The sequence below is a fragment of the Saimiri boliviensis genome, chromosome 17 (assembly GCF_048565385.1).
Source record: "Saimiri boliviensis isolate mSaiBol1 chromosome 17, mSaiBol1.pri, whole genome shotgun sequence".
In the NCBI taxonomy this organism is placed as follows: Eukaryota; Metazoa; Chordata; class Mammalia; order Primates; family Cebidae; genus Saimiri; species Saimiri boliviensis.
This window is the reverse complement of record NC_133465.1, coordinates 59,091,739-59,114,832: the sequence shown is the minus strand read 5'-3', so window position 1 is coordinate 59,114,832 and position 23,094 is coordinate 59,091,739. Positions and strand designations below refer to the sequence as shown.

Genomic DNA, 23,094 nt, shown 5'->3' with positions numbered 1-23,094 from the left:
AAATAGATCAGCTATTTCAATGCAAAAAGGAAACATAATATACATACAGAAATTTTTGTTCAACATATAGAGTCAACTTTATAAATTCTAATGAATACCCACTGTCCACATTAATAAGTAAAATATTGCTTTCACTAAAGAAGCCTCTCCCTCATGGTACTTTTCTGATTACAACCCTTACAATCCTTTCCTTCACTCTACAGGGTATTCATTATCCTAATATTCTGATCTTTATTTTTTCTCTGTTTTTTTTTTTTGTGTGTGTGTGTGTGTGTGTGTGTGTGTGTGTGTGGTGGGGACTTACTCTGTTGCCCAGGCTGGAGTGCAATGGCACAATCGTGGCTCACTGCAACCTCCACCTCTAAGACTCAAGCCATTATCCCACCTCGGCCTCCTGAGTGGCTGGGATTATAGGCAGGTACCATCACACCCAGCTAATTTTTGTATTTTTAGTAGAGATGGGGTTTTGCCATGTTGCCCAGGCTGGTCTTGAACTCCTGTACTCAAGCGATCCACCCACCTCTGCCTCCCAAAGTATTGGGATTACAGGCGTGAGCCACCACGCCCAGTCTATGATATTCTGACGTCTATGGAAATTGGTCTCTTGGATTTCTTTATATATCTAAAAGTCCAGACACAACTGTTGAATTTTGCCCTTTATCATATTTTATATAAATGAAAGCATGCTATGTATCTCTTTTTATGTATCTTGCTTTTGTGTCTTTTAATGAAGATTATGTTTGTGTAATACGTCTATGTTGGCATATTTGACTATAGTTCACATTTTGGGTTTTGGGGGTTTTGCTTCTTTGTGTTTTTTGAGACAGAGTCTCCTTCTGTGACCCAGGCTGGAGTGCACTGGTGCAATCTCAGCTCACTGCAATCTCTACCTCCTGAGTTCAAGCAATTCTCCTGCCTCAGCCTCCCCAATAGCTAGGATTACAGGTACCCGCCACCTCGCCTGGCTAATTTTTGTATTTTCAGTGGAGACAGGGTTTCACCACGTTAACCAAGCTGGTCTTGAACTCCTGACCTCAGGTGATCTTCCTGCCTTGGTCTCCCAAAGTGCTGGGATTACAGGCATGAGTCACCGTGCCTGGCCCATTTTTTTCTTTTTTAAATAATATTCCTTTTATGGCTCTACCCCAATTTGTTTATTCTACTGCTGATAGGCAGTTGGCTTGTGTCCAGATTTTGGCTTTCATAAATAATTCCTCTATGAACATTCTTGTATATGTGTATGGTGTTATGTCCATGCCTTGATCCAAATAATATAGGAGCATCTTGGATTCATGTATGTGTATGTAAATTCTTGAAAAGAATGTGCATTCCACTGTGGTTGCAAGCTATGGTCTATAAACGTCCATTAGTTCAAATTTTGTTAATCATGTTGTTCAAATCTTCTGTATCTTTCTGTTCTGACATTTTAATGTGTTTGTTCCATCATTTACTGAAATGATTGTTTTTGTTTTGTTTTGTTTTTGCAATATAACTTAAAGATTTTTTTTCTTTCTTCTTGTGGTTCTTTTTTTCTTTATATGTTTTTAGGCTGTATTATTAGGTGCATATTAAATGTAAAATGATGGCAGGGCACGGTGGCTCATGCTTGTAATTCTATCACTCTTCGAGGCTAAGGTGGGCAGATCATCCGAGGTCAGGAGTTCGAGACCAGCCTGAGCAACATGAAGAAACCCCATCTCTACTAAAAATGCAAAAACTAGCCAGTGTGGTGGTGCATGCCTATAATCCCAGATACCCAAGAGGCTGAGGCAGAAGAATCGCTTAAACCTGGGAGGTAGAGGTTGTGGTGAGCCAAGATTGTGCCATTGTACTCCAGCCTGGGCAACAAGAACAAAACTCAATCTAAAAAAAAAAAAAGTAAAATGATCACCTTCCTTTTAAATTGAATGCTTTAATCTTAATGAAGCAGCCCACTTTATCACTGGTGTATTAATGCTTTCTATCTTAAAGTCAACTTTCTCCAATATCAATATGGCTACCCCAACTTCATTGTGGTTAAAACAATCTGATGCATATGATGGTTTTTATTTTCTTATTTGCCTTCTCGGATTTACCAAGCCACTTAAGTCTGTGGATTGTTACCTTTACCAGTTTTGGAACATTTTCAGCTATTATCTCTTCAAATATTGCCACAGTTTATTTTCCCTTCTCCCTCTATAATTGATCAAATGTGTGTTAGACTTCTCCCCATCTCCTAAGCTCTCCTCTGTATTTTGCATATTTTCTTCTTCTGTGCTGAAATTCTGAGTAATTACTTCAATCGTCCCATTAACTAATCCCACTACTTTGTTTTACTATTTCCTAACATATCTGATGAGTTATTTTAGCTATTGCATTTTTCATGTTGAGGCAGTCTGGGTCTGTTTGGTTATTTTTCAGATCTGCAGGATCAGTCTTGTAGGTTCATGCTGACGACAAATATCCCCCAAGCTTTCAACACTTATTCATTTAAGCACATTGAGGATAAGTATTTTATAATCTGTATGTGGTCATTTGTGGGACTGTTTCTGCTGTCTCTGTTTCTGCTGGTTTCAGTTCATGTTGCCTTGTTACCTGTGTCTGGGTTAACATCGTTGATGGAGCACTGGCCATTGTCCTTCAAAAACTCTGTGAGGATTATTCAATGCTAATGATGATGGTAGCCTCTTCCTGAGAGATCTGTCATTTGTATCTCCCAGTACTTGAGTGTACTACCAATTGGAGATCATCTCAAACCAACTTTAAGGCTTGGGAGTTCCCATCCCATCTCAGTTGGGCATACCTAGAGCGCAGATCTGCTGACTTGTAGCCTTACCATGTCAAGGATAGTAATTTCATCTCTATCCCATTTTCTTCTCTTCCATACCACATCAACATTCATGCCAATGCAATCCTGTGACTGGGATGCTGGGTAAGTCAGTCATAGTTTAATTTACCCTGAGAGTGCATCCTTTGGGAATCCTGGCTATTGCATGATGAGAGAGAGAGAGAGAGAGTTCTAAGACCCCCTACTTTAAATGTGCTTAGACCTTGACTTCTGTCTCTCCATTCCCCTACTTAAGGCCATGGGACTGAAGCCCAGCTTTGACATAAAGCTTGGCTAAATTTTTTTGAAAAAAAAAAAAAAAAAAAAAAAAAAAAAAAAAAAGATAAAAAATCAAATAAGAGAATAACATTTTTCTGCTACCTACATTAACTACTATTTATTGGCTGGGTACAGTGGCTCACATCTGTAATCCCAGCACTTTGGGAGGCCAAGGTAGGCAGATCACTTGAGCCCAGGAGTTAGAAAATAGCCTAATCAACATGGTAAAACCCCACCTCTCTAAAAAAAAAAAAAAAAAAAAAAAGTTAGCTGGGCATGGTGGAGAGGGCCTGTAGTCTCAACTACTCAGAAGCTGAGGTGAGAGGATCACCTGAGCCTCAGGAGGTCAAGGCTGCAGTGAGCTATGATCACACCACTGTACTCCAGCCTGAGAGACAGTGTGAGACCCTGTTTCAAACAAACAAAGCAAAAGTAAACCAACCCCCCCACCAACTATTTATTTGCTTAATTTAGAGATGGGGTATCACTCTGTCCTTCACTGCAGCCTTGAGCATGTGCCATCACGTCAGACTAATTTTTTAGGGTTTTTTGTTGTAGTTGTTGTTGTTTGAGACAGGTTCTCGCTATATTGCCCCGGCTGGCCTTGAACTCCTGGCCCCAAGGGATCCTCCCACCCTAGCTTCCCAAATAGATTACAGATGCAAATCACTTCACTTGGCTAATTAACTACTATTTATGTCTTCTCATATTTGTTTTGCTATATAATTTTTTTAATTGTACATGCTCTTTTGAAGTAAGTTAGAAAAGGAAGAAATATAAACATATGAACATTTAAATACTTGTGTTGTCAACATTAAACATCATTCTAGACACCACAAATGCATATGCAATTCTTTTGGCATATGTGCAGATAAAAGATCAATGATGGATGGAGATATAAAAAGAGAAAGATCAAAATGCTTTTGTAAAAATGATAACTATAAATGCTATAACTATAAAAATGGGCAAGGCGTGGTGGCTAACACCTGTAATCCTAGCACTTTGGGAGGCCAAGGCAGGCAGGATCACCTGAGGTCAGGAGTTTGAAACCAGCCTGGCCAACATGATGAAACCCAGTTTCTACTAAAAATACAAAATGAGCCGGGTGCAGTGGCTCATGCCTGCAATCCCAGAACTTTGGGAGGCTGAGGGTGGGGGTGGATCACCTGAGGTCAGGAGTTTGAGACCAGCCTGACCAACATAGTGAAACTCTGTCTCTACTAAAAAAAAAAAAAATTAGCTGGGGATGGTGGCAGTGGCTTATAATCCCAGCTACTAGGGAGGCTGAGGCAGAAGAATCACTTGAACCCAGGAGGCAGAGGTTGCAGTGAGCCGAGATCCCAACATTATTACACTCCAGCCTGGGCAACCAGAGAGAAAATCCATCTCAAAAAAAAAAAAAAAAGAAGAAGAAGAAGAAAGAAATTAGCCGAGCATGGTGGCACATAACTGTAATCCCAGCTACTTGGGAGGCTGAGGCAGGAGAATTGCTTGAACCCGGGAGGTAGAGACTGCAGTGAGCTGAGATTGAGCTGCTACACTCCAGCCTGGGCACAGAGCAAGACTCCGTCTCAAAAAACAAAACAAAACAAAACAAAACTATAAAAATAATAACTAAAATGTTAAAATTTTTTGAATTTAACGTAACAGAAATAAAAGGAAGTGAAATTGTTGAACTTCATGTGTCTTTTCACCACAGATGAACTAATTTCCTAAAATATGTCTATAGGTTAATTTTTTTTAAAGGAACAAGTGTAAACAATAGAAACTTTTTTTTTAAAGGAACAAGTGTAAATAATAGAAACATTAAGGTATTTGAGTCATTAAGCTTTTTAGAAAACATAATATGCTTTGATTTTAGAGAGTATGTATAGTCTGTCTTCTGTGAAAGAGCAAAATATTATATGCTTCAATTTTAGAGAGTATGTATAGTCTGTCTTCTGTGAAAGAGTAAAATATTCTTTCTCTCCTCTTCCCTGTTCTGAGCTATATCATTTTTATGTCATCCAGGTTTTTGCATTCACATTAATTTCCTTGACAATTGTCATGGTTGTTTTTGCCTTATATTCAGATGAACTCAAAGTTCTCACAGTATTTTCACTTCTGGCTTTGTTGTTTTTGAATTCTTTTTTGAGACATGAATTTTTGTTGTCAAGCATTCAGAAGGGCACCTGTGGGCTAATTTTGTAAGTCATTTTATGTTTGAGAATATGATCTTATAATTGGAATGACAGTAACTGCAATTGAACATTCCTGGCAACAGCTTTGTGCCATAAAAGTTTCATAGGTTAATAATTCTCAAACCAATATGCAAAGGGCATTTTCTGGGGAACTTGTTGAAAATGTATATTCAGTAGGTCTGGCATAGGGGCTGAGATTCTGCTTTTTTTTTCTTTTTTCTTTTTGAGATGAGGAGTCTGGCTCTGTCGCCCAGGCTAGAGTGCAGCAGCATGATCTTGGCTCACTGCAACCTCTGTCTCTTGGGTTCAAGTATTTCTCCTGCCTCAGCCTCCCTACTAGCTGGAACTACAGGGGCCCACCACCAAGCCTGGCTAATTTTTGTATATTTAGTAGAGACGGGGTTTCACCATATTGGCCAGGCTGGACTCAAACTCCTGACCTCATGATCCAGCTGCCTGGGCCTCCCAAAGTTCTGGGATTACAGGTGTGAGCCACTGTACCCAGCCAAGATTCTGCATTTTTAACAAGCTTCCAGGTAATGTTCATGGTACCCATCTGCAGACCCCGTGTTGAGTAGCATGTTTGTGGACTTTGCTTTATCATCTTTGGACTCCAAAGACTGTTATAGAGAAGTCTAACACCAACTTTTTTTCTGTCCTCTTGAAGGACATTCTTCTATCATTGAGATTCAGTAATCCTACTGAATTTGAGCATTCTTTATCAGACTTTCCTAGGAAAAAAGTGTGTTGTAAATTGAGAGATGTTTTTTCTAGATGTATAGGATATTCTCTCGAAGTCTATTTTTAAATACATCTTCTGTACCATCTGATCGGGTCTCTATTTCAGGGAAAGAAATTATTTTTATTGGATTATTTTAGTGTGTGTCCTGTATCTTTTTAAAATTTTTTTTTTAAGTGATGGGGTCTCACTATGTTGCCCCGGCTGTTCTTAAACTTCGGGCCTCAAGCAATCCTCTGGCCTTGGCCTTCCAAAGTGTTGGGATTACAAGTGTGAGCCACAGTGTCCAGTCATGTGTCCTGGATCTTCTTAGCTTCCTTTATTCCTTTGTTCTCTATATTATTTATATTCATTCACATTGATTATCTAAAGCCTTTGCTCTAAGTCAGTAATTCAGTTCTCAATAGTATCTATTCTGTTAATTGTTATTTTGGATTTTTAAAATTTAGTTGTGTTATTATGTTGTTTTGAACCTTGTAATGTTTTTATTTGGATGAATATTATGTCTTTTTAAGTCATTTTTGATCTTTAAGGTGACTGTTTGCCTCTTCTATGCTACATTTCCTATTCCCCCATAGGATACTTATGTCCTTACCACGCTATTGCTTTTGCTAAGATTTTGTGACTCTACCTGACCTCGTGTTTGTCCTGATATAGTACAGGTGACTTCGTGAGTCTTTTTCCACAGTGCGTGTCATCTGTTTATTCACCTTTTGTGTCGTTCCACTGGATTTGTGTGGCCCTGGGTTTTGTATCCATTGGAGGCTGAGCCTCCTTGTTCATTCCTCTGTCTTGTCCCTGACCCTTCAACAATAGTTTTTACTAGTCTTCAGTTCAAAGGAAAAAAAAAGCAAATGAACCAACTCAATTTGACTGTCTCCAGGTCTGGGGAAGTATTCTTTCCAATATGCCTTTTGGTGGTAAGAGGTTGGGGTGAGGGAGGCAGAGGAGCAAGGTTTAGAGCCAAGTACTTCTCTGTTTCTCTCTAAAGACTTTTCCATCTCTTTCTCTGTTGACCCCTTTCACTTCTGAGTAATAGTTGCTGATGCCTTTTTTTGCCAGTTAATCCTTTGTAAGTTTAAGGCAGGTGATAACGTCCCATTGTTTCAAATTCTCTAGTAGCTCCCTCTTTCATTGAGAGTGAAAATAAAAAAGAAAGGAAAAAGGGCCAGGCGTGGTGGCTCAGGCCTGTAATCTCAACATTTGGGAGGCTGAGGCAGGTGGATCAGCTGAGGTCAGGAGTTCAAGACCAGCCTGGCCAAGATGGTGAAACCCTGTCTCTAAAAAAAAAAAAGAAAGACAGGGAGAGTGAAAATCAAAGACTGTTGACAGGCTCACTGGGCCCATAAGGATCTGCCTTCATCCTCACCCTGTTACTTCTCTGCCCTTGTCCACCTCTCTTGACCTTGTTCATTCTGCTGAGGCCAGTTGATCTACTTATTCTTCAAGCAGGGGCGTTGACTTGCCTCAGGGTTTTCTACCTGAAACATTCTCCCATCCCCCCATCCCACTGCATATGCTCAGAGCTTGCTCCTTCCCCTCCCTTAAGTCTTTGCTCAAACATCACCTCAAAGTGACCTCTGGCCAAGCTATTTAAAACTGCAGCCCTCAGCCCTTTCCCTGCTTGATGTTTTAATTTTTCTCCATAGCACCTACCACTTTCTAACACAACATGTCATTTACTTCATTTCATTCCCTGTCCCCCACTCCTGCTCTGCTCCTCACTCCCTTCCAAGGTGAGCTTCACAAGGACATAGAATACGCTGGCTGGATAGTACCTGGCACATAGTGTTTAATAAATTTTGGTTGCATTTCTTTCTTTGTTTTGAGGCCTAAACTCAAAAGATTTTTTGGGCAAGATAATAGATTGTTTTCTCTTGCTCAAATTCCTATCTAAGGAATCTGGGGAGTCATGCTCTAAAAATTATAAATTCTCATCCGATGGATTTCATTTAACCCTATATATCATGATTTACTTTCCAACCTGACTCTGGCATAACTTTACAAGACAAATTTAAAAAATCAAAATATTTTGCCCCAAAACATGTTTCTTTGCCATATTTTGAATTGACCCTGCAAAGCTGTTCTTTGTGGGAGAAAATTTGTATCTGTAAAGAATCTCTATTCACATAGCTAGATCTTTTCCTTCCAGACCCCCCCAATCCTGAAGAGATAACTAAGACTTGAATAGGAAACATTTGTCATCCATTGTCTCTAAGGGCAGCCACTATAAAACTTCAAAAGAACTTTTGTCTCCACAATCTTTATCTTAACTAGAACATTCCCTTTCTGTCTGTCTCAGATCTTCAGACAAACTCAAGCAGTTGTCAACCAGAACGTTTAAATTCACCTATCACCTGAAAGCTCCTCATCAGCTTTTAGTTGTTCCACCTTTCTGGACCAAACCAATGTATTTCTTTTCTTTTCTTTTCTTTTTTTTTTTTTTTTGAGATGGAGTTTCGCTCCTTACCCAGGCTGGAGTGCAATGGCGCCATCTCGGCTCAGCCCAACTTCCGCCTCCTGGGTTCAGGCAATTCTCCTGCCTCAGCCTCCTGAGGAGCTGGGATTACAGGCACGCGCCACCATGCCCAGCTAATTTTTTTGTTTGTTTGTTTGTTTGTTTGTTTGTTTTTGAGACGGAGTTTCGCTCTTGTTACCCAGGCTGGAGTGCAGTGGCGCGATCTTGGCTCACCGCAACCTCCGCCTCCTGGGTTCAGGAAATTCTCCTGCCTCAGCCTCCTGAGGAGCTGGCCTGAGAAGCTGGGATTACAGGCACGCGCCACCATGCCCACCTAATTTTTTGTATTTTTAGTAGAGACGGGGTTTCACCATGTTGACCAGGATGGTCTCGATCTCTTGACCTCGTGATCCACCCGCCTCAGCCTCCCAAAGTGCTGGGATTACAGGCTTGAGCCACCGTGCCCTACGTAATCTATTTCAATGAAGCCCAGTCTTGTTCCTAGAAAACCTGTTAAAGTGTGTAATAAGCTTGTAATCAGGAAGCCGTCCTATTTATCCAAACCATATCTTTAACACTAGAGAGCTCAGATTTCTTTGTTCAATGGAATAGGCAGATAGGCGTGGTAGTAGTTTGCCTGTAATCCCAGCTACTAAAAAGGCTGAGGCAGGAGAATGGCTTGAACCCAGGAGGTAGAAGTTGCAGTAAACCAAGATCCACACCACTGCACTCCAGCCTGGGTGACAGAGTGAGACGCTGTCTCAAAAGAAAAAGAAAATCTTTTTTTTTTCCATCAGGGCAAATGTAATGAACTTATATTGCTTAATTACATAATAATCATTTTTACATTTGTACAATTGTAATCATTTTAAAATTACAAATATGTTCTCTGTTACGTTTTACAATGTTTCTTTGATTCAACTGCAGTATAAGCAAGGAAGCTTTTTCTGAGAAAATATACTCATTCACGAACATTTTCTTTTTAATTATGTAAGTCAAAGTATACCCTTGCCTTATAGATAATATTATAAAAGAGATTATTTCAATTACAGATGTGAATGCTGATTTAGTAAATTAAGGATGTGCCTGACATTTAATCCAACAGATAGCTAAACTGAGGTCTACAATATTTAAGTTGAAAATAAGTCATTTAGCCAGGTGTGGTGGTGCATGCCTGTAATCCTAGCTACCTGGGAGGCTGAGGCATGAGAATCACTTGAGACTGGGAGGCAGAGGTTGCAGTGAGCCAAAATCATGCCACTGCACTCCAGTCTGGGTGACAGAGCAAGACTCTGTCTCAATAAAAATAGTTTAAAAAAATTAAGTCACGTTCATATTTGATTTGTGTGTAAAAAATTTTTATTAGAGTTAAGAGCCATTTTTCTCAGGTACCTAGGCTGCTGAAACACAAATATAGGCAACCAATGCAACTTCATTTAACATTCAAACACTTAGTCTGGGTGTGGTGGCTCACGCCTGTAATCCAAGCACTTTGGAGGCCAAGGCAGGCGGATCACCTGAGGTCGGGAGTTCAAGACCAGCCTGACCAACATGGTGAAACCCCGTTTAAAAAAAAAAAAATTCAGACACTTTAACAAGTGTGCAAGTATTGGAGACTCATGGATCTGCTTGTTCAGATTAGCTCTATCAATATAACGATAAATAGATACCATAAGCTGGGCGCAGTGGCTCACACCTGTAATTCCAGCACTTTGGGAAGCTGAGGCGGGAGGATCATGAAGTCAAGAGATTGAGACTATCCTGGTCAACATGGTGAAACCTTGTCTCTGCTAAAAATACAAAAATTAGCTGGGCATTGTGGCATGTGCCTGTAGTCCAAGCCGCTCAGGAGGCTGAGGCAGGAGAATCACTTGAACCAGGGAGGTAGAGGTTGCAGTGAGCTGAGATCTTGCCACTGCACTCTAGCCTGGGCGACAGAGTGAGACGCCGTCTAAAAAAAAAAAAAAAAAAGATACCATAACCTTTTGTTGTGGAAAATATGCGAAATCTCCTGAGTCATAGAGCTCTGTTCTGTGGACTTATCCGATCTATGTCCCTTTAGTTATAACCCTCAAGTTAGAGTGAAACCAGTCACTCTAACTTGGAGGAAGCATTTCTTCTTTGATTAGTCACTGATCCATCAGCAATAGTTTTGGAGAAAGGTTGTTTAACTATTCTATGACCTAAAGGCCAGTACACATCTGTTGTACAAAGAAAAGGAGTGTTGCAACCACCTTTTGGAATAGAGATTGCCAGCTTTTGTGCTAATACATTCTTGGCTTAAAAATCATTTCTGTTGGCAACGGCCTTTTCCAACATAGGGAGATTTTCCTTCCAGGTACATCTTACATTTGGAGAAAACAAACATGTAGGAAGGACTGCTGTGGAGGCTTCTCACTGTACTTGTGATTTTGATCAATCTTTCTAGTATGAAATTGAATTTTAGACACCACAATTTGAATTTTATATTGAAATCTTTGGGTTTGTAGGAAAAGAAAAACTATTAAAATTGCAAAGTGGGTCAGCCGTGGTGGCTCACACCTGTAATCCCAGCACTTTGTTGGGGCAGGGGAGTAGACCCGAGGCGGGCAGATTGTTTGAGCTCAGAAGTTTAAGACTAGCCTGGGCAACATGGTGAGACCTTGTCTTCATAAAAAATAAATGAAAAATTAGTCAGGTGTGGTGGGGTATGTCTGTAGTCCCAACTACTTGGGAGGCTGAGATGGGAGCTTGAATCTGAGAGGCAGAGGCTACAGTGAGGTGAGATCATGCCACTGTACTCCAACCTGGGCAACAGAGTAAGACTTTGTCTCATTTCATCTCATTTTATAAAATAAAATTCTAAAGTGGACCTTGAGAATATAGAGTGTCTTAGTCTGCTCAGGCTGCTATAACAACATACCATAGACTGCATGGCTTCAACAATAGACATTTATTAATATTTCTCACAGTTCTGAAGGCTGGGAAGTCTGAGATCAAGGTGCTGGCATATTCTGTGTCTAGTGAGGGCCACTTTCTGGCTCATAAACAACCATCTTCTCCTTGTGTCCTCACATGGCAAAAGGGAAGAACTCTGACCATTTTCAGAGTTCTCTTTAATAAAGTACTAATCCCATTCATGGAGACTCCACTATCATGATGTAATTGCCTTTCAAAGGCCCTGCCTCCTTATACTATTGCACTGGGGGGTTAGGGTTGTAGCATATGAATTTGAGACTAGGGAACACAAACATTTTGTCTATAGTACTAACCCACATCCAATTCATGAGCAAATCCATAGGCTCCACTTTCAATGTTTATTCAGAAGTTAACTTTGATCACCACCTCCACAGCCACCATCTTAGCCCAGGACATCATCTTCTTTTACTTGGGTTATTCCAGTAGCTTAACTTGTCTCCCGGACTGTGCCATTTCTAAGGCAGTCTGTTCTCAACCTTGCAGGTGAGAGCGAGTGATCCTTTTCAAGTAGAAATCTGATCACCTTACGTCTCAAATATTCTCAAATATTCTCCAGTGGCTCCCATCTCACTTTGAGCAAAAGCCAAAAAGTTCCAGCTGGGCGCGGTGGCTCACGCCTGTAATCCCAGCACTTTGGGAGGCCAAGGCAGGCGAATCACTTGAGACCAGGAGTTCAAGACCAGCCTGGCCAACATGGTGAAATGCTGTCTCTACTAAAAATACAAAAATTAGCTGGGCGTGGTGACATATTCCTATAATCCCAGCTACATGAGAGACTGAGGCAGAATAATCGCTTAAACCTGAGAGGTGAAGGTTGCAGTGAGCTGAGATCGCACCATTGCACTCCGGCCTGGGCGACAGAGTGAGGCCCTGCCTAAAAAAAAAAAAAAAAAAAAAAAAAAAATACCAAAGTTCAAAGTTCTTACTATGATCTGCAAGTTGTCTTATCCCTGGTTTCCTCCCCACTCAAAGTAGAGCCTGAAGATAGGGGCTGTATGCAGGTAGTTTACGGTTAAAAATGATTCCCAGGGGAGGTTGAGGCAGGTGGATAAAGAAAAAAAGATTTCCCAAATCAAGAGTGTTTGAAAAGTGAAACAAGGATGGAAGAAAAGGAAATCCAAGTGTGTGTTATTGAGCTGACTGCCACAATGGGCAAAATTGGAGTTGGATCCCACTGAGGAATCTCAACAAGCTATCTCTATATTCCCTCAGAATAGTCCTGCCAAGGGTAGAGGAACGATGTATTTATCCACTGGCTTTCCATCTCCCATAAGGACTCTTGGCATGCACAGGGATAAGGGGTTCATGCAAGAGTTCCACGTGGCAGTGGGAAAGAAGCAAGAGATAAGTAGCCATCAGAAGAGGTGATGTGGAATTACATCTGTGCAAAGCCCTATCTTGCCCTCACTTCATTACCTCTCTGACCTCATTCTCATTCTTTTCATCAGTCACTCTTTCCTACTTCCTCTGTGCTGCCCGCTTGTTCCTAGAACAAAATGGACATGCACCCTCCTCAGGGCCTTTGCACTTACTATTCCCCCTGCCAGGCTGGCTTGAAATTCACACAGTTGGCTTCCTCCCCTTCTTCAAATTTCAACTCCAAAGTCACATTTTTTAATTTATATGTAATATTTTACATATTTTTGGGGTACATGTGATATTTGTAGCAGTGAATGTGTAATGACCAAGTCAGGGTATTTGTGGGTAGCCATCACCTTGAATATTTATCATTTCTATGTGTTGGAAACATTTCAAATTTTCTCCTGTAGCTACATATTTTTATTTATTTATTTATTTTGGAGATGGAGTCATGCTCTGTCATCCAGGCTAGAGTGCAGTGGCAGCAATCTCAGCTCACTGCAACCTCGATCTCCTGGGTTCAAGCACTTCTCCTGCTTCAGCCTCCTAAGTAGCTGGCACCCGCCAGGCACCTGCCACCATGTTACAGAAATGAGCCACTGCGCCCAGCCTCTCTTCTACCTACTTTGAAATATACAATAAGTTGTTGCTAACTATTAATATTATCATCCGGGCCGGGCGCGGTGGCTCACGCCTGTAATCCCAGCACTTTGGGAGGCCGAGGCGGGTGGATCACGAGGTCAAGAGATCGAGACCATCCTGGTCAACATAGTGAAACCCCGTCTCTACTAAAAATACAAAAAATTAGCTGGGCATGGTGGCGCGTGCCTGTAATCCCAGCTACTCAGGAGGCTGAGGCAGGAGAATTGCCTGAGCCCGGGAGGCGGAGGTTGCGGTGAGCCAAGATCGCGCCATTGCACTCCAGCCTGGGTAACAAGAGCGAAACTCCGTCTCAAAAAAAAAAAATATTATCATCCTACTCTGCTTTCTAACATTAGAACTTACACCTTCTATCTAACTGAATCCATTGACCAACCTGTCTTCGTCCCCTCCCTTCCCTCATATGCCCTTCCTAGCCTCTGGTATCTATCATTCTATTCTCTACATCTATGAGATCAACTTTTTTAGCTTCCATATATGGGTGAAAACTTAAGAAATTTGTCTTTCTGTGTCTGACTTATTTCACTGAACATAATGACCTCCAGTTCCATCCATATTGGAGGCAAATGGCATTTTTTTTTTTTTTATGGTTTAAAGTATTACATTGTGTATATAGATCACATTTTATTTAACCATTCACCCGATGATGATCACTTAGTTGATTCCATATCTTTGCTTTTGTGACTAGTGCGGAAATAAACATGAATGCAGGTATCCCTCTGATACACTGATTTCTTTTCCTTAGGATAAATGTCCAGTAGAGGGATTGCCAGGTCCTATGGTAGATCAGTTTTTTACTTTTTTGAGAAATCTCCGTACTGTTTTCCACAGTGGCTGTACATTTACATTTTCACTAACAGTGTACAAGAGTTTGCTCTTCTCTGCATCCTCACCAATACCTTATTTTTTGTCTTTTCAATAATAGCCATTCTAACTGGGGTAAGACGATATGTCATTGTGGGCTTGATCTGCATTTCCCTGATGATGAGCAATGTTGCGGGTTTTTTTTTTAATCTGCCTGTTGATCTTTAGTATGTCTTCTTTTGAGAAATGTCTATTGACATCCTTTGCTCAATTTTTAATGGGATCATTTGCTTTTTTTACTGTTGAGTTGTTTCAGTTCCTTGTATAGTCTGGATAGTAGTCCCTTGTAGGATGAATAGATTGCAAATTTTTTTTTCCCATTTAACAGGTTATCTTTTCACTATGTTGATTGTTTTATTTGCTTTACAGAAACTTTTTAATTTAGTAGACTCCCATTTGTCTCTTTTTGTTTTTTTTACCTATGCTTCTGAAGTCTTATCCATGAAATCTTTGCCTCTAATGTCACATCTTAATTGAGGTATCGTTAGCTATCTCATCTAAAATTTAGATTCCCACTCTCCCAGTGCCATAGCTCTTGCCTCAATTGCCAGGACTTATACTTTTATGAATCCATGAGTGTGGGCTGGCTCTGAGAACACTGCTGTGAAGGCCACATTTTTTGCAGATCACCTAGGAACAGGTAGGATGGCCTGCCAGGTTTGTACTGCAAGAGGAAAATAACAGACTGAATAATTTACACATAATAGAGTTTTTTTTTTCTTACAGTTCTGGAGGCGAGCAAGTCCAAGATCAAAGCACTGGCAGCTTCTCTGAGGGCCTGTGCCAACAAAGGCATCTTTTTGCAACAACATCCTCATGTGACAGAGGGGAAAGGCCAACAGGAGATGACTGCGGTGCCCTCACCTGGTGAAGAGAGGAAGAGCAAAAGGGTCTCTGCTAGTTCCCTCCAGCCCTTTTCCAAGGTGCTAATCCATTCATGAGTTAACCACTTCCCAAAAGGCCCTACTTCTCACCACCACCACAATGGGGATTAAGTTTCAACACAAGAATTTGGGGGTCACTGAAACCACAGCATCTCTCTTCCCAACTTAATTCTTTTTCTCCTTCACATGGGGTAACACTTCATATGCTTTTCTTTTTAACTTGTTTATTTTTTTCCTCCTCCACTGAAACTCTGTGTGTGTGTTATTTGTGTATGTGTGTTTTGTTCAGTCTTTAGCACCTAGTACAGTGCTTTGCACATAGTAAGCACTTAATAAATATTCATTAAATAAATGAATAAACTGAATTGAATTGAATCAAGACACTTCTGGCAAACCTTAAGTTCCCTTATTTATTAACAGTATGGACAGTACAGAAGGAATGGTATACCACAATTTGAAGCTATTCTATTCTAAACAGAGGTACTTCACTCATAAATAGAGCAGTCACATTAGCCAGGACTTAGACTTCTATGAATCTATGAATGTGGGCTGGCTCTGTGAACACTGCTGTGAAGGCTACATTTTTTGCAGACCACCTAGGCACAGGTAGGATGGTCTGCCTGGTTATTTATGATACCTGCAAGCAATGTGGTTGGTAGTTTTATGTAGCTTAGATGTTTATTTTTTGTTTTTGTTTTTTGAAACAGAGTTTTGCTCTTGTTGCTCAGGCTAGAGTGCAATGGCAGGATCTCAACTCACTGCAACCTCCGTCTCCCAGGTTCAAGATTCTCCTGCCTCAGCCTCCCAAATAGCTGGGATTACAGGCATGTGTCACCACACTCAGCTAATTTTGTATTTTCAGTAGCATGGGGTTTCTCCATGTTGGTCAGGCTGGTCTCAAACTGCCAACCTCAGGTGATCCACCCGCCTCAACCTCCCAAAGTTTTGGGATTACGGGCATGAGCCACCTCGCCTGGTCATGGCTTAAACCTTCTGAATTATCGGGGGATCATGAATTTTCTATCAAGCCAGGGGCCATCACCAGCATCCTGGAGAACACAAAGATGGTTCACCCAAAAGCACTTCACCCATTCAACCATGGGTTGAATGTGGGCCTTAGTGGCACTCATTTCACTGTAGATGCTAACAAGCAAATGTGGCCAGGTCTCTTCCAACCCAACACACTCCGCAAAACCCACAGCTAGCTATCAGTTTGGGGAGTTCATCATATTTGGCTCCAACACATCCTAACAAACCCTCCTATAACTACCTACAAGGGGCAGTGCTTTTCTAGGCTACATCAAAATATTGCTCCAGTGTGGCTGCTGAGTTCTTATTCCTAAATGAACCATTAAGTAGTCTGTGCTCTGGGCTTAGGACACGCTTTTGTACAGTCAGCAATGAGTGTTAAAAAAAAAAAAAAAAAAGGAAGCCTGCCTGGTTTTCACTAAACTATATTCTTTTAGTTTTACAGCATAGTTCACTTACCACAGTGGAGAATGGCATGGTCAAGTATACAATGTAATTTCTATGCAAAGGTAGGAAAATTAATCTCAGATCATATTTAGAAATTATCTTATTGTACCATGATATAAAATAATAACTTACTATGCCAAAAATTTTAGAAAAAAAGTCAGCAGGGAAAGTTGTGTATTTACCATGAAGTATGGGCATATATTTATTCAAAACAATTATTTTTTTTTTTTTTTTTTTTTTTTTTGAGACGGAGTTTCGCTCTTGTTACCCAGGCTGGAGTGCAATGGCGCGATCTCGGCTCACTGCAACCTCCATCTCCTGGGTTCAGGCAATTCTCCTGCCTCAGCCTCCTGAGTAGCTGGGATTACAGGCACGAGCCACCATGCCCAGCTAATTTTTTGTATTTTTAGTAGAGACGGGGTTTCACCATGTTGACCAGGATGGTCTCGATCTCTTGACCTCGTGATCCACCCGCCTCGGCCTCCCAAAGTGCTGGGATTACAGGCTTGAGCCACCACGCCCGGCCTTATTCAAAACAATTATATAGCAGTCTTGTTATTTACAGAACCAAGATGAAAGTCAAAGAAAGGATTTCTCTAAAAGTTTTACATTTGTTATATGAACTTAATATATAATGGTGTAAGCTAGTAATGACATCTAATGGCAATTAATATGTATTTTATTTTATATACATAAAACATCGTATTTATTGACACTGTTATGCAATTTGAATTAAACTGGCTTGGATCTTATGCATTATCATCTAAAGTTGCACGTATTTTTAAAAAATGAGTTTGGTTAGCCCTTTTATGTTTGCTTTTTGTTTGTTTTACAATGGAGAATTTTATTGGCTTGTCATTAATTTTGAGCAAAAAGTTAACAGGTATCTAGTTTGTAAAAATGTATTTGTTTATTTCCATGTTTATCCAATCAAATGTATTTTCTTTTTTTTTTTTTTTTTTAAGATAGAGTCTCACTCTGTCACCCAGACTAGAGTGCAGTGTTGTGATCTCACCTTGCTGCAGCTTCTGCCTCCTGGGTTCAAGTGATTCTCGTGCCTCAGCCTCCTGAGTAGCTGGGACTACAGGCATGCATCACCACACCTGGCTAAATTTCGTATTTTTAGTAGAGACAGGGTTTCATCGTGTTGGCCAGGCTGGTGTTGAACTTCTGACTGCAAGTGATCCACCTGCCTTGGCCTCCCAAAGTGCTGAGATTACAGGTGTGAGCCACTGCGCCCAGCCTCAAATGTATTTTCTTCTTTAAAACAGAGTTTCACCATATTGGCTGGGCTGGTCTTGAACTCCTGACCTTGTGATCCACCCGCCTCAGCCTCCCAAAGTGCTGAGATTACAGGTGTGAGCCACTGTGCCCAGCCTTGTATTTTCTAAGTTAGAAGGCCAAAAAAAAAAAAAAAAAAAAAATCTGGCAACTTCTGGCTTTTTATTCAAGTCTTTGTATTCCTGCTACTATAAACAAACAAACAAATAAAGCCTAAATACATTTACCTGCAATTTTATTATAAAATTCTTTATTTCATCTTATCATTAAGATACTTGGTGGCTTTCCTAGATAATCATACACATTTAGCTCTCCTATCTTGACTTTATCCCACATTCACATATTTGTTCACCTTGAAAAAATATTTTTATGTTATCAATACCCTATATGCTTATTGCAAAAAAGTTAAAAAAATGTATAATCCTGCTACCCAGACATAATCACGTTAATATTTTGTTATATATTTCCTAAGGCTTTTCTCTGTGCATCTATAGATATATTTTACATTTTACATTGCGGATATCACAGTGCATAAATAACTTTTTTTTTTTTTTTTTTTTTGAGATAGAGTTTCACTCTTGTTGCCCAGGCTGGATTGCAACGGTGCTATCTCGGCTAACTGCAACCTCTGCCTCCCAGGTTCAAGTGATTCTCCTGCCTCAGCTTCCTAAGTAGCTGGGATTACAGGCATGCGCCACCATGCCTGGCTAATTTTTGTATTTTTAGTAGAGATGAGGTTTCTCCATGTTGGTCAGGCTGGTCTCAAACTCCCGATCACAGGTGATCCACCTGCCTCAGTCTCCCAAAGTGCTGGGATTACAGGCATGAGCCACTGTGCCTGGCCCATGATAACTTTTTATCCTACAATTTTCTTTCTTTTCTTTTCTTTTTTAGACAGAGTCTCACTTTTGTCGCCCAGGCTAGAGTTCAGTGACTCGATCTCAGCTCACTGCAACCTCCGCCTCCTGGGTTCAAGCCATTCTTGTGGCTTAGCCTCTTGAGTAGCTGGGATTACAGACGTGTGCCACCATGCCTGGCTAATTTTTGTATTTTTAGTAGAGACGGGGTTTCACCATGTTGGCCAGGATGGTCTCGAACTCCCAACCTCAGGTGATCGTCTGTCTCGGCCTCCCAAAGTGCTGAGATTACAGGCATGAGCCACTGCACCTGGCCATTATTCTACATTTTAAAATAGAACCTAATTATTTTCTTGTGATTAAAAAAATTAAAAGTTTTGGCTGTCTAATTTTCTGTCTATGTTGTACCACAACACACTCAACTATTTTTTTAGTGTGTTAGGGTACAAACACACATTTGTGTGCTGTGGTCAAACAAAATATCTTTTGAACATTGTGTTGTTTTTCTATTTTAAATTGTAAATAAAGAATGTGATGAATTTAAATAAGCTCCCATCCAGGGCTACATTTCAGTTCCCTGTCCTCCCTCCCCACACCTACCTTATAATATGTGCACAGGATAGACTGCTAGAGGTTGAATTACTTGATCTAAGGGTATGAATATTACTGAGTTATGTTTCCCACCCAAATTCATATGTTAGTTAGGCCTAATCTCCAATGTCACTATATCTGGAGAGAGGGTCATTAGGAAATAAAGTCACAAGGGTAGGACCCTAACCAATAGAAAGGACTACTATAGTCTTACAAGTCTTCTAAGAAAAGAAAGATATTTCCCTCTCACCCTGCAGCCCTGCTCTGTGAGGACATAGCAAGAAGGCAGCCCTCTATAAACCAGAGAGAGCCCTCACCAGAAATCAAATCAGCTGGCACCCTGTCTTGGACTCCAGCCTCCAGAATTGTGGGAAATAAATTTCTGTTGTTTAAGCCACAAAATCTATGGTATTTTAATTTTATTATGGCAGCCTATGCAAACTAATAAAAATGCCTTTTTTTTTTTTGGAAAGAGTCTCCCCTGTTATTCAGGCTGGAGTACAGTAACAGGATCTCGGCTCACTGCAACTTCTGCCTCCAGGGTTCAAGCGATTCTGGTGCCTCAGTCTCCAGAGTAGCTGGGATAACAGGCATGTACCACAACGATAGGGTAGTTTTTGTATTTTCATTAGAGATGGAGTTTCATCATGTTAGCTAGGTTGTTCTCAAACTCCTCGTCTCAAGTGATCCAGCTACCTCAGCCTCCTGAAGTGCTAGAATTCAGGTGTGAGCCACCGTGCCTGGCTTAAAAACATTTTTAAAGTTCTTGACACATATTGATAAATTACTTTTGAGAAGGAGGTTACCAACACACACCACTCTGGCAGTATATAAGAAGCTCTATTGCCCTGTATCCTCAACAACATTCAAAAAAATTTTTTTTAACTTCATTCTAAAATATATGTCTTTAAAGTATTTAAAATTCATACTTTTAACGTTTTGTTTCATCAAAATTGTCTTCATTTTTATGGCATTGCCCCCTGAATCTGCCCACGTATTTTCAGGTTCCCAGTGTAGTAATATTTCACAGAAATAAAAATGTCTACTTGGGAATACCAAAACAAAGCAAACAAACACATACAAACATTTAAAACTTTCAGCATTTTATCATTTCCATTTTTATAGTTATGGAAAGGAAAAGCTAAGAATTAAGAACCTGAGATGGTTTCAAGGCTACGTAAAAACAGGATCAACAATCAAAGACCATGATACAGGCTCTCTGATTTAAACCACTCACCTATTTGGAACAGAAAGATTTCATATTTGTTAGAAAGTAGTCATATCGAAAAGTTGCCATAGAAGTGTGAATACACTCTTCCCTTAGTAAATTTAAATAAAGCCCTTACTTGCAGAACACTCTCCTTTTCCTGATAAACACCCTAAATTATTATAGGTTTCATGCACAATAATTTTCTCTCCTGCTTAAAATAGAAATAAGTGATTTAAGAGATATGTTGGAGTTTAAAACTAAATTCCACTTTCCCATCTAGTTTTATACTGAGAACACTGTAATGTTCTTGCCACAAAATGCAAATATTTGTAGCATTAATTAGTTTACAATTAAATAGCAACAGAAATTTGTCAATTAATGCCACCGGTAATTATCTTGAGGACAAACTCAGGGTGTTGTGACTTTATGTCTGACTCACTTTTCCATTCTTACTCCATTCTTAACTCACCTGTTCCATTCAGTATTACTTTACAGTACATCGCGGACTGTTTTCCTAACTTGGCCTTGAGTTGGCACCAAGTGCGTGGAGATGAAAATATCTTTCACGTCAGTCTGTCTTGCCTCATAACATTCTCAAGCTGTTTTCCCCATTTTAGCATTTCAAGGGCAGTTCTCTCCTACTGGGTCCTCTTAAAGAGGTGCCTGCAGTTGATAATAGAACAAAGAAAAGAGGAAATTAAATTCACCCGTTCTGATCAAGCAGGCAAAAGGGGACAATCCAATGTCAAACAAAAGATATTTCAAAAGACAATGGACTTTTGTTGTCTGAAAACCCAGACAGAAATGTCCTCAACCCAGAAAGTTTTTCTTATGGGCTTTGAATGTGCATCTTAATGTTATTTTTATAACATTAATGTTAGTTTTCATCTACCGTAAATAGAAAAAAAATCCCACAACAACAACAAACCACTGAGTTGAGGAATTGGAATGATGATTCGAGCAGCATGATGAGTGAGTAGGGCACAGAATTAAAATGTCAGTTCTTCATATAGAAAATGTTACATTTCAGAAAAAAAAACCTCCATGGTTCTAAAAAAAAGTCACTTCAGTGCTTTTTTTTTTTTTTTTTTTTTTTTTTAAATTTAGAAGTGCAGGGGTCAGAGGTGTTTGAACCAGAACAAACTCCATCTTGAATAGGGGCATGGTAAATTAAGGCTGAGACCTACTAGGCTGCACTCATTAAAGTACTCTTATTCATAGAATGAAATAGGAGGTCAGCATAAGATATAGGTCATGCTGGGTGCCGTGGCTCATCTCTCTAATCCCAGCACTTTGGGAGGCCAAAGCTGGTGGATCACCTGAGGTCGGGAGTTCAAGACCAGCCTGACCAACATGGAGAAACCCTGTCTCTACTAAAAATACAAAATTAGCCGGGCATGGTGGGGCATGCCTGTAATCCTAGCTACTCGGGAGGTTGGGGCAGGAGAATCACTTGAACCCAGGAGGCGGAGGTTGCAGTGAGCCAAGATCGCACCATTTCACTCCAGCCTGGACAACAAGAGCAAAACTCCATCTCAAAAAAGAAAAAAGAAAAAAGATACAGGTCATAAAGACCTTGCTGATAAAACAGTTTGCATAAAGAAGCTGGCTAAAACCCACCAAAACCAAGAAGGTGATGACAGTGCCCTCTGGTGGTCTTCACTGCCATACTCCCAACAGCACCATGACAGTTTATGAATGCCATGGTCAACATTGGGAAGTTACCCTACATGGTCCAAAAAGGGGAAGTATGACTAGTCCACCCCTTGTTTAGAATACAATCAAGAAATAACCATGAAAATGGGCAATCCGCAGCCCTCGGGGCTGCTTTATTCCTTTTCCTTCTTAATAAACTTGCTTTCACTTAATAAACTTGCTTTCACTTGCTTTATGGACTGCCTTGAGTTCTTTCTTGCACAAGATCCAGTAACTCTCTCTTGGAGTCTGGGTCAGGACTCCTTTCCAGTAACAGGGGTATAACAATTCTAATTTCTTAAATGTCTAATGTGTGCTATAAATTGAACAGAAAAGATGCAAGTAAGTGTCTATAATTTACTTGAAATGAAATTAGGTTCAAATTTAATTCTTCCTCTGTGTTCATTTCGGTGTGGAAAACGCCTGTTTTTAAAAAATAATTGTATAGAACAAAGATATTTCCTTATATTAGGTTCTAATAAAATTGAATGCATGCTGGAAAGTAATATTTGCATAATGTCGGTTGAGACTTTTAGAAAAGACTTGAGTGTAATTCAAAGAACATTTTGATTCCCATAGAAAATTAGATGGTGTTCCTCTTCTTTCTCTTGACCTAAATGTACACCCCAGGATAAGTGGTATCAGAGGATACCTTAGGAGAGGTATGGCTATTCCATGTCACTACACTTCAGCCAGGTTCTAGAGAATTGAATGTATTGGTATTTTTCCACCAAGAAAGAACTTTCTCTAATAAAACACAAATGCCGACCGGGTGTGGTGGCTCATGCCTGTAATCC

General features: G+C 40.2%; 1 long non-coding RNA gene across 1 annotated transcript in view; it reads right to left on the bottom strand.

Moving 5' to 3' along the window:
- Positions 1-8,872: 8,872 nt before the first annotated feature.
- Positions 8,873-23,094, bottom strand: part of LOC141581891 (uncharacterized) — a 33,947-nt gene continuing 19,725 nt past the window's right edge. The window contains exons 3-4 of the long non-coding RNA XR_012514704.1: positions 21,072-21,265; positions 8,873-10,413 (exon numbers count right to left, since the gene is read on the bottom strand). This is a non-coding gene — a long non-coding RNA (uncharacterized LOC141581891). The remainder of the gene's footprint in view (positions 10,414-21,071; positions 21,266-23,094) is intronic.